We start from the raw sequence: 11,219 nt of genomic DNA on the forward strand, positions 1-11,219 counted from the left end.
ATATCGCCTCTCAGGAAAGGACCTGATAATACAGGATGGAGCTTAATGTGTCATCTTTCCCAGGATCCTTAACATCTCCACTGCAATCTACAGGCCTCAAGCCAAGGGAACGAAGAGCTGATGCAGGACATCAGGGAGGACAGGGCTCCGCCTGGCTGCCAGTGAGCGGAAGGAAAGCCCTTGACAGTGAGAGGCTGGTGCCCTCGAGTAAGAAGGGATTTCATGGAATTAAGTGTCCTACTGCTCTCGGCATCACTTGACCTGGGGAGCAGGGCTGGGGGAAGGGAGCCAAGTTGCTTCTGGCATATTTGGGGTCTCCCAGACTCCTACACTGGGCTTGAGAGTTAATATTTAGCCTCGAACAACTTTTTTTTTTTAACTAAAAAGATCACTCTGTCCCAAAACAGGTCCAAAAGATAGTGAAAAAGATCAGACCCCAAACTAGTGAGCACAATGACCAACAGCCAACCTAGTCTAAATCGACTTTTTGAAACCACAACAATATTTTCTCCATATTATTACTTCTAAAAAGAATAATCTACTTTCATGGGTAATTGTGTTCTCATTTCCTTTTGAACTCTCCATTATTTATATTTTGAAATACTTTAATGTATTAAAAACAAGATAGAATAATGGGATAACTTTTCCCAAAGAACTGAACCTGTTTTTTTCTAGCTTATATATCCAGTTAAATTAACTCAACTCCTACAAAACTAGACTTTCACAGTTGTATATGCCATAGCAAAGAAATCTACTATATAATACAGAGAAGCAGCTTTAGAAATAAGCAAACCATTACTGGAAAGTAGAGCTCTAAAAATTAAAAACCATTCTCATCATACAAACCAAGAGGGAAATAGAAGCATGGATAAGAAAAGGTACAGACATAGATCTGAATTGGGCTGGCATTTTTATTGAGCATCTGCTGTGTTTTAGGAGCTTTGCTAAGAACTTTCACATATATTATCTCATTTAAGTTAGAAGTGTCTAGTAATATGAAACCTGCAATAGATCTGACTGTAAAAGTCTTTGCATTTACACAGAACTGACGAAGAATGGGTCACAGCCTCCCAACCTGTGCGCACGCAGCACTAATTTATGTGCACACACATATATCCTGGGCTTCGCAAGAGAAAGCTTCAAAACTCAACTGGTTTCCAGTATGCTAGAAAACCCCCTCATGTACAAAGCAAGCGGCAGAAATAAGAAAGCAGCAGGACACTGCAGCGTGAGAGCAAACAAGGACCTCACTGACGGCGGCCTTCGGAACCATTATTTTAGCAGGATCACGAAACAGTGGCTTATAGTGAGCTCTGAAAGTTATCAGAAAGGAATCGACAACATAAAGAAATAAAGTAGGTAGACAATACATTAAGCGCTTCATATTATCTTGGTGTGTTATGAGGAAGATGTGTCATCTGAAATATGATCTGGCTTATCTCAGTCACTCCCCAGGTGTTTCCACCCTACCCCCAGCATTTCCTCATAAGGAAGTTACTTTTATTCTTAATGAGGAGACGCTGTGGCCACTCCTCCTTCCCTCTTAAAGTGCTTTGTTACAATGCCCAAAGAAATCTCACCTCCGCCTCATTAAAATCACAGTCATTATGTCGCCACTTTCTCTTTCTACCAAGTGCTATTTTGAGGTCATTTAATCCAATTCAACCTTTACTGAACTGTTGGGATGAGTCAGACACACTATTAAGCAGGAATACAACGACGAACCAGGTGGTCTCTGCCTACCCGGAACTAAAGTCTCCTTATGAAGAAAGACAGACACAACTTTAACATCCATTCATTCACTCAACACACATTTCCTGTTTCATGCATTCATCCAGCAAATATTTATTTAGCACCCACTTTGGCCAAGCCCAGTGTTAATTTGGGTTTCCCCAGAAGCACCCTCCAGAGACAAGAACTTAAGTGCAAGAGGTGTATGAGGGCAGTAACTTCAGGAAACACTGGTGGGGAGTAGAGAAGGGAATGTGGCAAAAAGAGGGTGAGTGACCACCCTGGGCAGCTCCAGGAAATGCGTTAGTGCCCACGCCTCAGTTATTCCACCTGAGGGGCGACAGAGCTGGCGATTTATCATTTTTATACATCAACTCAGTCTTTGTGCGAGGGCTGCTCCAGGAGCAGGATATTAATTCCTTGGCCCTTCTGGTTTCCAGGCACGTGTGGGCAGTGGGCTCCTGCGACCAGAGGAAGTCCTTAGACAGAGATTCGGGGGCTGGTGGTTAGAAATGGGGCCCTGGTGCCATCAAACGGTAAGGGCAAAAGGGACATAAGAGGGCCACTGACAGCTAAGGAACAGGCACCGTCTTAGGGCTGGGCATGGGGGTGAGGATGTGAGTGAAACAAGCAATATGCCTGGAATTTAAGAAGAAGGACAACATCCAACTGTGATTAATGCTGTAAATGCTTCGGGCAGAGTGGCTGGGTATTAAGAAGAGTTATCAGTCTGGTTGGGCAGGAGGTGGGCAGAGGAGGCGACTGATTACAACACAAGGAGAGAGGTGCTCAAGCCGGTAGATACAACAGGGCACAGAGACAGCAAAGGAAGAGGGAGCAGGGAGGTGATTATATCTGAGGGAGAATCAAGGAGAATTTCAGAAGAGAGATGTTGACTAATAGTGCCTCTGGGTTCAGAAGAAATGTGTAAAACTAATAAATGCATAATGTCTACCTCTTGGAAACAAACTGATGGGAAAGACACAGTATCTTATAAGCACTGAGTTCAGGGATATCTCAGGAATAACGTAAATATTTGCCACGACATTTCAAGGAGTTGAGCCCTCATGAGATGAAAGGCAACTCTGAAGAGTGACAAAGTACTGGCCTCCAACTCAGAGACTTGATTGAATTCCTTGCCGTCATTTAACAGCTTGGCAAGATACAATAATCTCTCTGGGTCTCAGTTTCCTCATCTGTAAAATGGAAGGGTCCCAGAATTGGAAACTTTCCTCCCTCGTCCGCCCTACCTCACCAACACGATCTTTCCTGCAACCATGAAGACAAATCTCATCAAGTCCTTTCTCCCTTTCCTATCAGTCACCCAGGACTCCAGTGTCAAGGTCACGTCATTTCCCTGGACTCTAAACCCAACAGGGCCCTGACAATGCCTTTTCTAATCCCACCTTCCCATTTCTATCTCCACTGTGCCGTCGGGGGCTCAATCAACGGGCGGCAAGTCCTCCATCCTCAACCTTTTCAGTGAGCATTGCCTTCCCCTTCTTTCTCTGAGTCTACCTGAACCCCGGCTCTCGCAACAAGATGGCTCCCCCAGCCCTCCCAAGCTGTGACTGTTTTCCCTCCCTCACACCTTGGATTACTGGGTCTAGAGGTAGAAGAGATGTGCTCCCTGCTCCTCATTGCGGCTTCCAGACCATTCTCCTTCTCTCCCCCCTAAAACACCAGGTTGACTTTCATCAGACTACACATCACCCCACTTGTGCAAGTCATCTACAGACCCCGGTCACCCCCCATTCTGTCTTTGAAGCTTTAGCTCCTGACTCACTGACTCTGCCACGCTGTCAGAGATATTGGTGATTTCAATATTCCTATGGCGAATTCTTCCAATTCCCAGGCCCCTCAGTTTCTTGAGCTCCTTTCCTCCAAGGATCTTGTCCCCCACCCCACCTCAGCCACCACTCCTGGTTACATTCTAGACTTTATGCGATCATCCTAATTCCAATCTCCAACCACTGTCTCCTGTCTTTCCAGCTTGCTCTCTCTAGACCCCAACTCCAGGCACACTTGGACCCCACCAGGAACTACCATGTATGGATCCCCTATCTTTTCACTGTCTCTCACCCTCTTCATCCCCTCACTTCCCCTCTTACCCTATTTAAGTTCCATAGTCAAGCACCATAGCATATACCCTCAAATCCTTGCACTCGTTTCTTTTTTGGCTAAACCACAACACTGGTTAGACCGATGCAACTCTCTGCCTGCTTCATGTGCCCTCCTGTGCAATGGAAAATGTCTGGAGGAAAAATACACACACCTGCTGATTGGTCTCAAGAGCATCCTTAATGCTGCTTGACAGGCCTTACAGCTCCCTCTTCCACTCACTCTCCCTAAACCCTAGACAACTATCCACACTTTCTTTTCTTGCCTCAAACCTTCACTACTTCCTCCCTCCTTCTCATTCTCTCTCTTCCTAGTTCAATGAGAAAAACTGAAGCAATCAAAGGACTTCTCTATAAACTCCCAGGATCACATCCACCCGCCCACCTGCACCTGCATGATATAGGTTATCTTATAACAGCTCAAGTGTCCTTGCTCTCAGCTTAGGCCAACTCCTCGAGATATGCAATCGATCCCAACGCCTCTCACTGAAGGTGCTGCTACAGCAATTCACCTCTCTCCCCTCCATCATCAGTTGTTCCTCTCCCTGTTGGATCGTTCACACCAGCATACAACATGCCATTATGTCTCCTTTCTTTAAGAAAAGCCTCTCACACCTGTCTCCCCTTTGAGCAGTGTCTTAGTCATCTCAGGCTGCTGTAACAAAATACCATAGACAGGGCAGCTTAAACAACACACATTTATTCCTCAGAGTTCTGGATACTGGAAGTCTGATATCAGGGTGCATGACTGGAGTCTGGTGAGGACTCTGTTCCTGGCTTGCGGACAACTGCTTTCCTACTGTATCCTCACAGGGCAGAGTTCTCGGATCTCTTCTTCTGATCAAGTTCTCGGATCTCTTCTTCTAAGGGCACTGATCCCATCAGGAGCCCCCACCCTCATGACCTCATCTAAACCTAGTTACTTTCCAAAGGCCCCATCTCCAAACACCCTAACATTGGGGATTAAGGCTTCAACAGATGAATTTGAAGGGGACATAATTCAGTCCATAGCAAGCTATCAACCCACTTTCACCTTCCCTTTATAACAAAACTCCTAAGACAGCGTGCATATTCACTGTTTCCATCACTTCACTGAAACTGGGTCACTAATGCTAAATCCACATTGCTAAACCCAATGGTCAATTCTCATTCCTCATCTCACTTGATGTACCAGCCACATGTGACACAGTCTGATCACGTCTTCTTTTTTTTTTTTCTGGCAGTAGTGCTCTTTTATTTAGAGAATAGAATAGCATGGGGACAGGACCCATGGGCAGTCAGAACTTCTGCTGCTGCCGGCATGGGGACAGGACCCATGGGCAGTCAGGGTGCTGCGTGGGGACAGGACCCACGGGCAGTCAGAGATGCTGCTGGCATGGGGAGCTGCTGCTGCCGCCGCTGGCATGGGGACAGGACCCATGGGCAGGCAGAGCTGCTGTCGGCATGTTGCTGATCACGTCTTCTTGAAATACTTTCTCCACTTGGCTTCCAGGACACCACACTCACCTGGGTTTCTTCATTTCTTTTACTTCGGATTCTTTGCTGGTTCCTCTTCTTCTCCCGGACCACTGAACACTGGAGTGCCCCAGAGCTCAGTCCTTGGACGTCTTCTCTCTCCAATCTATGGTCACTCCCTTGATAGGTGTATGGAGATGCTCCCACATTTGATATCTTCAAGGCTTTCCCCTGAATCCCAAACCATATGATAAACGGCCTATTTGACATTTCCACCTGGAGGTTTAATGGCCGTATCAGACTGAGTCCTGATCCTCACCAACTCCTCTCACATCTTCTCCATATGAGTAAATGGCAAACTTTATTCTTTGGGTCGCTCCTCCTTGACTAGTCTTTCCTGCACATCCAACTTCTGATCCACTAGGCAAACCCTGACAACTTTGTCTTCAAAATATATCCAAAATTCCATCACTTTCCCCCTCCTCCCTTGACATCATTCTAGTCCAACAATCATCACCTCTCACCTGAATTGTAGCAATAACCTCCTAACTGATTCCCCCGCCTCTGCCCTTGCTGCCATCAGTCTACTCTCAACACTAGTCACAATGACCCTGTGAACATAAGGCGGGTCACGTCACTCCTCTGCTCAAAACCCTTCACTGGATTCCCAGCTCATCCAGAGTAAAAGTCAAAGTCTTTCTGTGACCTGCAAGGCCCTACAAATCTCCTCTCTCCCTGCCCCTACCTCTCTGACTTCCTCTCCTAATGCTCACCCGTTTGCTCACTCTACTCTGGCCACACTGGTCCCCTTGCTCTTCCCTCTTGCCTAAACTACTCTACTCTACAAATGGCTTGCTTCCTCACCTCCCTCAAGTCTTTACTTGAACATCACCTTCTGGGTGAGGACCACCCCAGCCAACCTATTTAAAATTGCAATCCCCTGCCCCACCTCCAGAAACATGCTAGCCCCCTTCCCTGCTTTTTTTCTCCTTAGCCCTTTTCACTAACATACTACATATTTTACTCATCTTGTTTGTATTCTGCCTCCCCCACCTAGAATGTAACCTCAAGAGGCAGGGATTTCTGCCTGTTTTGTTCTGGTGTCTAGAGCAATATCTTACACATAGTAGGCAGTCAACAGATATCTGTTGATCAAACGAATGAATGAATGAATGAAATCATAATAGTGAGAGAGGAGCCTGTTCTTACTCTCCATTGTATCTCCGGTCCCTAGCACAGTGCCTGGCACAGAGTGGGCACTCAATTAATATTTGTTGAGTGAGAGAAATGAACAAGCAGGATTATTGTGAAGATTAAGACACATAAAAGATATTAAAGTATTAATAATAGTTTCAAGAATGAAGAACCATTAATGCTGTTAGTTCCTCAATGCAAAGTAACTTAAATTTATCACTTTCTCATAGTAGAATCTTGAGTTACTTTTTAATAGTGAAGGATCAAATAGACTGAGAATTTCGGATCATGTTACAGGTCTGCATTAAAACAATACAAACCCCTAACAAGGTGAAGTCTCTCAGGGAAGTGGGTAACGCGGCCAGGCAAGGGGCTGGAGCGAGGGAAGGCTGGCACTGACGGGCCTGGATGCCAGTGGACTCCCTGCTAGTAAGGAGAGTGACAAGGAGGTGTGGATGGATGGGGGTGACATGGACCCCTCTGAGAATGGCTGTACCCCCTTCCACCAGGCAAGCCTAACAAATTTGGAGGAAGGGCTATGGAAGCAGCAACAGGTGGCACAGAAATCAATGAGTAGGGCTTTAAGATTCACTAGGGATTCCAGTCTACTGCTTCTAGAACTCTTTCCTTCATGGTACAGGAGTCCGTAAAAACTTCTGTTAGAAACAGAAACTAAACATCCAACCCATCCTCAGTCCTTGAGGTCGGCCCTGCGGATGACAAGGTGGCAGACACAGGCCTTTAGCAGGGACTGACTGAGGTTAAAGATCAGCCCCTGTGCACAAAGACTTAGCGTGGCACTCTTTCCCGCCGCGTCTCCTTGCACGGTAACGGGAGGCCACGCCTTCTCCACGAGGCCTCTATTGTCTTTGGGAAGGCTGTGATAAGACCACTTCCTCACACAAATTTACTTCGGACCTCCCCCACCCAAACATTTAAATCTCACTCACCTGACTACTACAAAGACCCAAGTAACAGTATCCCAGAACACTTTAGAGAACCTGACCTAGAAATTGCCGTGTGGCCACCAAGGTTTCAGCTCTGAAAGGAAGGAAAGGAATGCTGAATCACTCTGCTCCTGAGACAAACTGTAACGAACCCTCATTTCCAGGTCAGATTTATTTGTTCTGTCTTGGTATCTGTCCCTGAGTTTCCAACAGTCAATTGTAGAGACCAGTGGGTGGCCAAAGATCTTAACTCGCACTAGTGACTCTGTCCTCCTCTAACAGCTTCTCACAAAAACATTTACACATCCAATCTTGAGTTCTCAAACACAGAAGCTAATTATAGGAAAAATCTCATACACTCCAAATTAGCCTTTAAGGCACTTCACTCAGTCAACTAACAAACATTAAGGGAAGGCATACTGTGTGCCATTTATGGAAGACACACTTGAGGAATCTCATGTCATTTAGGGAGAGAGGGGAGATAAACCTTGTAAATAGATAAATCACCATGAAATATGATGAATGCTATTTCAAAAGGTATGTGCAATGTTATTGGCAGCTGATGGAAGAGACAGACGGCTTGGGGCAGGGTAGGGGTTCAAGGAAGACTTCACAGAGCTGAGTGACTTGAGCCGGCTTGGAAGGATGAATAAAAGTTACCATGTGGGAGGGAGCTGGACCAGATGGGCATCTCAGGCAGAGGGAATTTCAGTGCAAGGGGCACAGCGGTCGGTGTAGGCTGACGCATGGGGTGGAGTGGAAGAGAGGAATCAGAAAGGGCTGAGACCAGAGTCTGAGTATTGGTCCTAACTCCCACCTGGTACTATGTGCCCAGACACCCTTACTGAGGTTTACGAGTTAAATGTAAAAAGAACCTAGACCTATGCCCGGCACACAATAAACACTATAGATATTTTGCTATGACTATTATTATGGCATTTTGGTGCCACCAAATGCACCACCACCTTATCTCCACGGTTGAAAGTAATTAATAAATATTTGTTAAGTGAATGAAGAACTTGAGGTTTCTAGAAAGGAGATGGAGATGGATATGATTCTCATAATGCTATACTCAGCAGAAAGCGACGGGAAGGTGTTTCCTCCAGAAGTGCTTCAGTCACCTGAAGGTCATTCCACTCTTCCTAGTAGTCCCCGACTCAAATCTACGCTGGTTAGGGTAGGTCACTGGGTTAAAAGTAATAACCACAAAACCTTGTATTTGCACAGCATTTTCAGCTTACATGTATTGTCTTATTTAAAATAACGGTAATCTGCAAATCCAAAACTTTTCATCTCTTATCTGAATCCTATTTCCAGGTATAACCTGAAATTCTTATCTCTGGATTTGGGCTCCAGAGAGGGACACACAGGAATAAATCTGAGCAACTTTCCGAGGCACTGTCGATCCCCATCCCAAAGTGACTCCATCAACTCCTACACTAATCTCAGGAAGGAATGGAAAGGAATGAAGGTATGAAGCCTTTGTAACTGTGGTACCTTAACTTCCTAAACTGTAAAATTAATTGCAAAGTCTCTGTCTATCCTCAATTTGATTTAATTCAGTTCAATTCCACATCTACTGAGAAGGGACCTATGCGTTGCAGGTGTCCTAAAGCATACTTATTCCATATCACTGAGCTGGGACTTAGGAGACCAGGGTTTTTGGGTTTTTTCTCCCCAAAGCCCCAGTACATAGTTGTATACCCTAGTTGTATGTACTTCTAGCTCTACTATGTGGGACGCCACCACAGCATGGCTTGATGAGCGGTGTGTAGGTCGATGCCCAGGATCCAAACTGGCAAACCCTGGGCCTCCAAAGTGGAGTGCGCAAACTTAACCACTACACCACTGGCTGGCCCAGAGATTAGGTTTTTACCTGTGGGTTTGCTGCTAACTACCTGAATGGCATTGAGTAAGTCACTTTACCTCTTTAAGCATCAGGTTCATTTGTAAAATGAAGGGGTTAGAATGGATGACCTCAAGGTCCTTTCCAGTTCTCACATTCAATAATTCTCAAATGGGAAATAGCATCGATATCATTGTAATTATCTATTTCTGTATTTCAAAGCCAAGAAATTCTAGAGTTTTTTTCAGAGAAATACTTTGGCTCAGCAAATTGCCAAGGGTTTTCTACAGTTTGACTATAGAAGAAACTGGGGAATCGAGTGCACATCTTTATTCATCCAAAAATATTTACTGAGTGCCTACTATGTGCAAGGCACTATTCTAGGTACTATTCAGCACCAAAAAAAGCAAATGAGCTCCCTTTTCTCACAGAACTCACTTCATTGTGCTTTAATTAATCCACTCCCACAACAGATAAATCTTTTGCCTGCTTTGGACTGCAGAAATAGTGACCTAATAGGTCTGTTTGATGTGTTGTGGTTTGTGTGTGGCTATCTCTGAATTAGCAAATAATTAAAATGGCATCAAAAAAATACCTGTCTGCAGTTTCTCCATTGACCAGACAAAAATAACTATGTAGATTTTCTTGTAGTTTAAAAAAAAGTAACTCCTGGTTTGTGAATAGATTGAGATACATTCACACACGAATTCCAGTAAAATGTTAAGACACTAAACAAAGGGGTTTAAATGTTTCCTGCAGCACCAGGATTTGATTTTCTTTTTTTCTAGGACTGATTCTTTAAAATGGGGTTTTAGATACATAAGAGAGAGCACTTCCCTACTCTTTCACAGAATGCGTGATGGATCTACAGCAGGGACACGATGTGGAATGTTGGTTACTGTATCTCAAAACAGGCATCTTTACAAGCTGTAAAATAAATGAATAAAATGAAGAGGAAACCGACTCTGGGGGTGGAAGATGGACGCACTAGATCTAGACCAGCAAAATAGAACAGATTATCCCATTTAAGTACGGCACTGACGCACAGAATTTTAGAGCTGGACGAAGTCCTTAGTTTTATCTACTGGAAACCTGAGATTCAAAGATGTAGAGTGACGTGCCCAGGGCAAAGCCAAGATACTTGTTAGTAGCGCAGCTAGAATGAGCATCCAGGTCTGCAGATTCCCTGTTCAGGAATCTAGCTCTACGGTAACTTACAGTGAGAGTTTTAGCAAGTCAAGGAGAGAGACAGGGTACCCTTCACGGCTGACAGACACTGTTTTAGACTAAATGTAAGACACTAATATTTGTAGTATATTTCACCAACAGGCTATACAATCTGCTATTACTTATGAAGGGTGTAGATAAATTTACGGATGAAACATCGATAGCAGATTCCACTTAGAAACAGGAGATAATTCAAAATCTCATGAGTGAGTAGCCTGTTCAGAATTTGGAATCCCTTTCCCCCTGCCAAAGGAAACTAACAAATTATGAGCTTATTTAACCAGGCATGGGTGAAATAATACGAAAGGGTATCCCAAGAAGCACCCTCATCTGGGCTCAACGACCCCCAAGTCCTAGATCCCCCTGAAGTGGCTGGATACCTCCAGTGGAGCCTGGACTCAAACAGCAAGCCAGGGGAGGCTCCTAAACTGCAGATCCCTAAATCAGAGACTACTAGTATAAAGGATAATTGAGAACATCTAGCAACATATTTAACCTTTGACGTCAGGATCATAGACGATAACCATGTCTTACCCAAGAAAGTCTCTTGGACACAGCAGTGGTGAAAGCAGTGAGGCCAGAATGGTCTGCACCTGAAATCGTGGCTTTTCTGGAATCAGAATTCAACACTTTCAGGGAGGTGGAAGAGGGTCAGAAAACCCAGCAAAGGTCGCTACTCTCCCACTTTACACTCAAGAG

At 44.8% G+C, this 11,219-nt stretch overlaps 1 protein-coding gene across 2 annotated transcripts in view; it reads right to left on the reverse strand.

Annotated features, from left to right (window-relative positions):
• The window catches only part of RIMKLA (ribosomal modification protein rimK like family member A), a 29,003-nt gene that overhangs the window by 17,116 nt on the left and 668 nt on the right, over positions 1-11,219 (reverse strand). The window lies entirely within an intron of this gene.

Source organism: Equus caballus, chromosome 2, assembly GCF_041296265.1.
Source record: "Equus caballus isolate H_3958 breed thoroughbred chromosome 2, TB-T2T, whole genome shotgun sequence".
In the NCBI taxonomy this organism is placed as follows: Eukaryota; Metazoa; Chordata; class Mammalia; order Perissodactyla; family Equidae; genus Equus; species Equus caballus.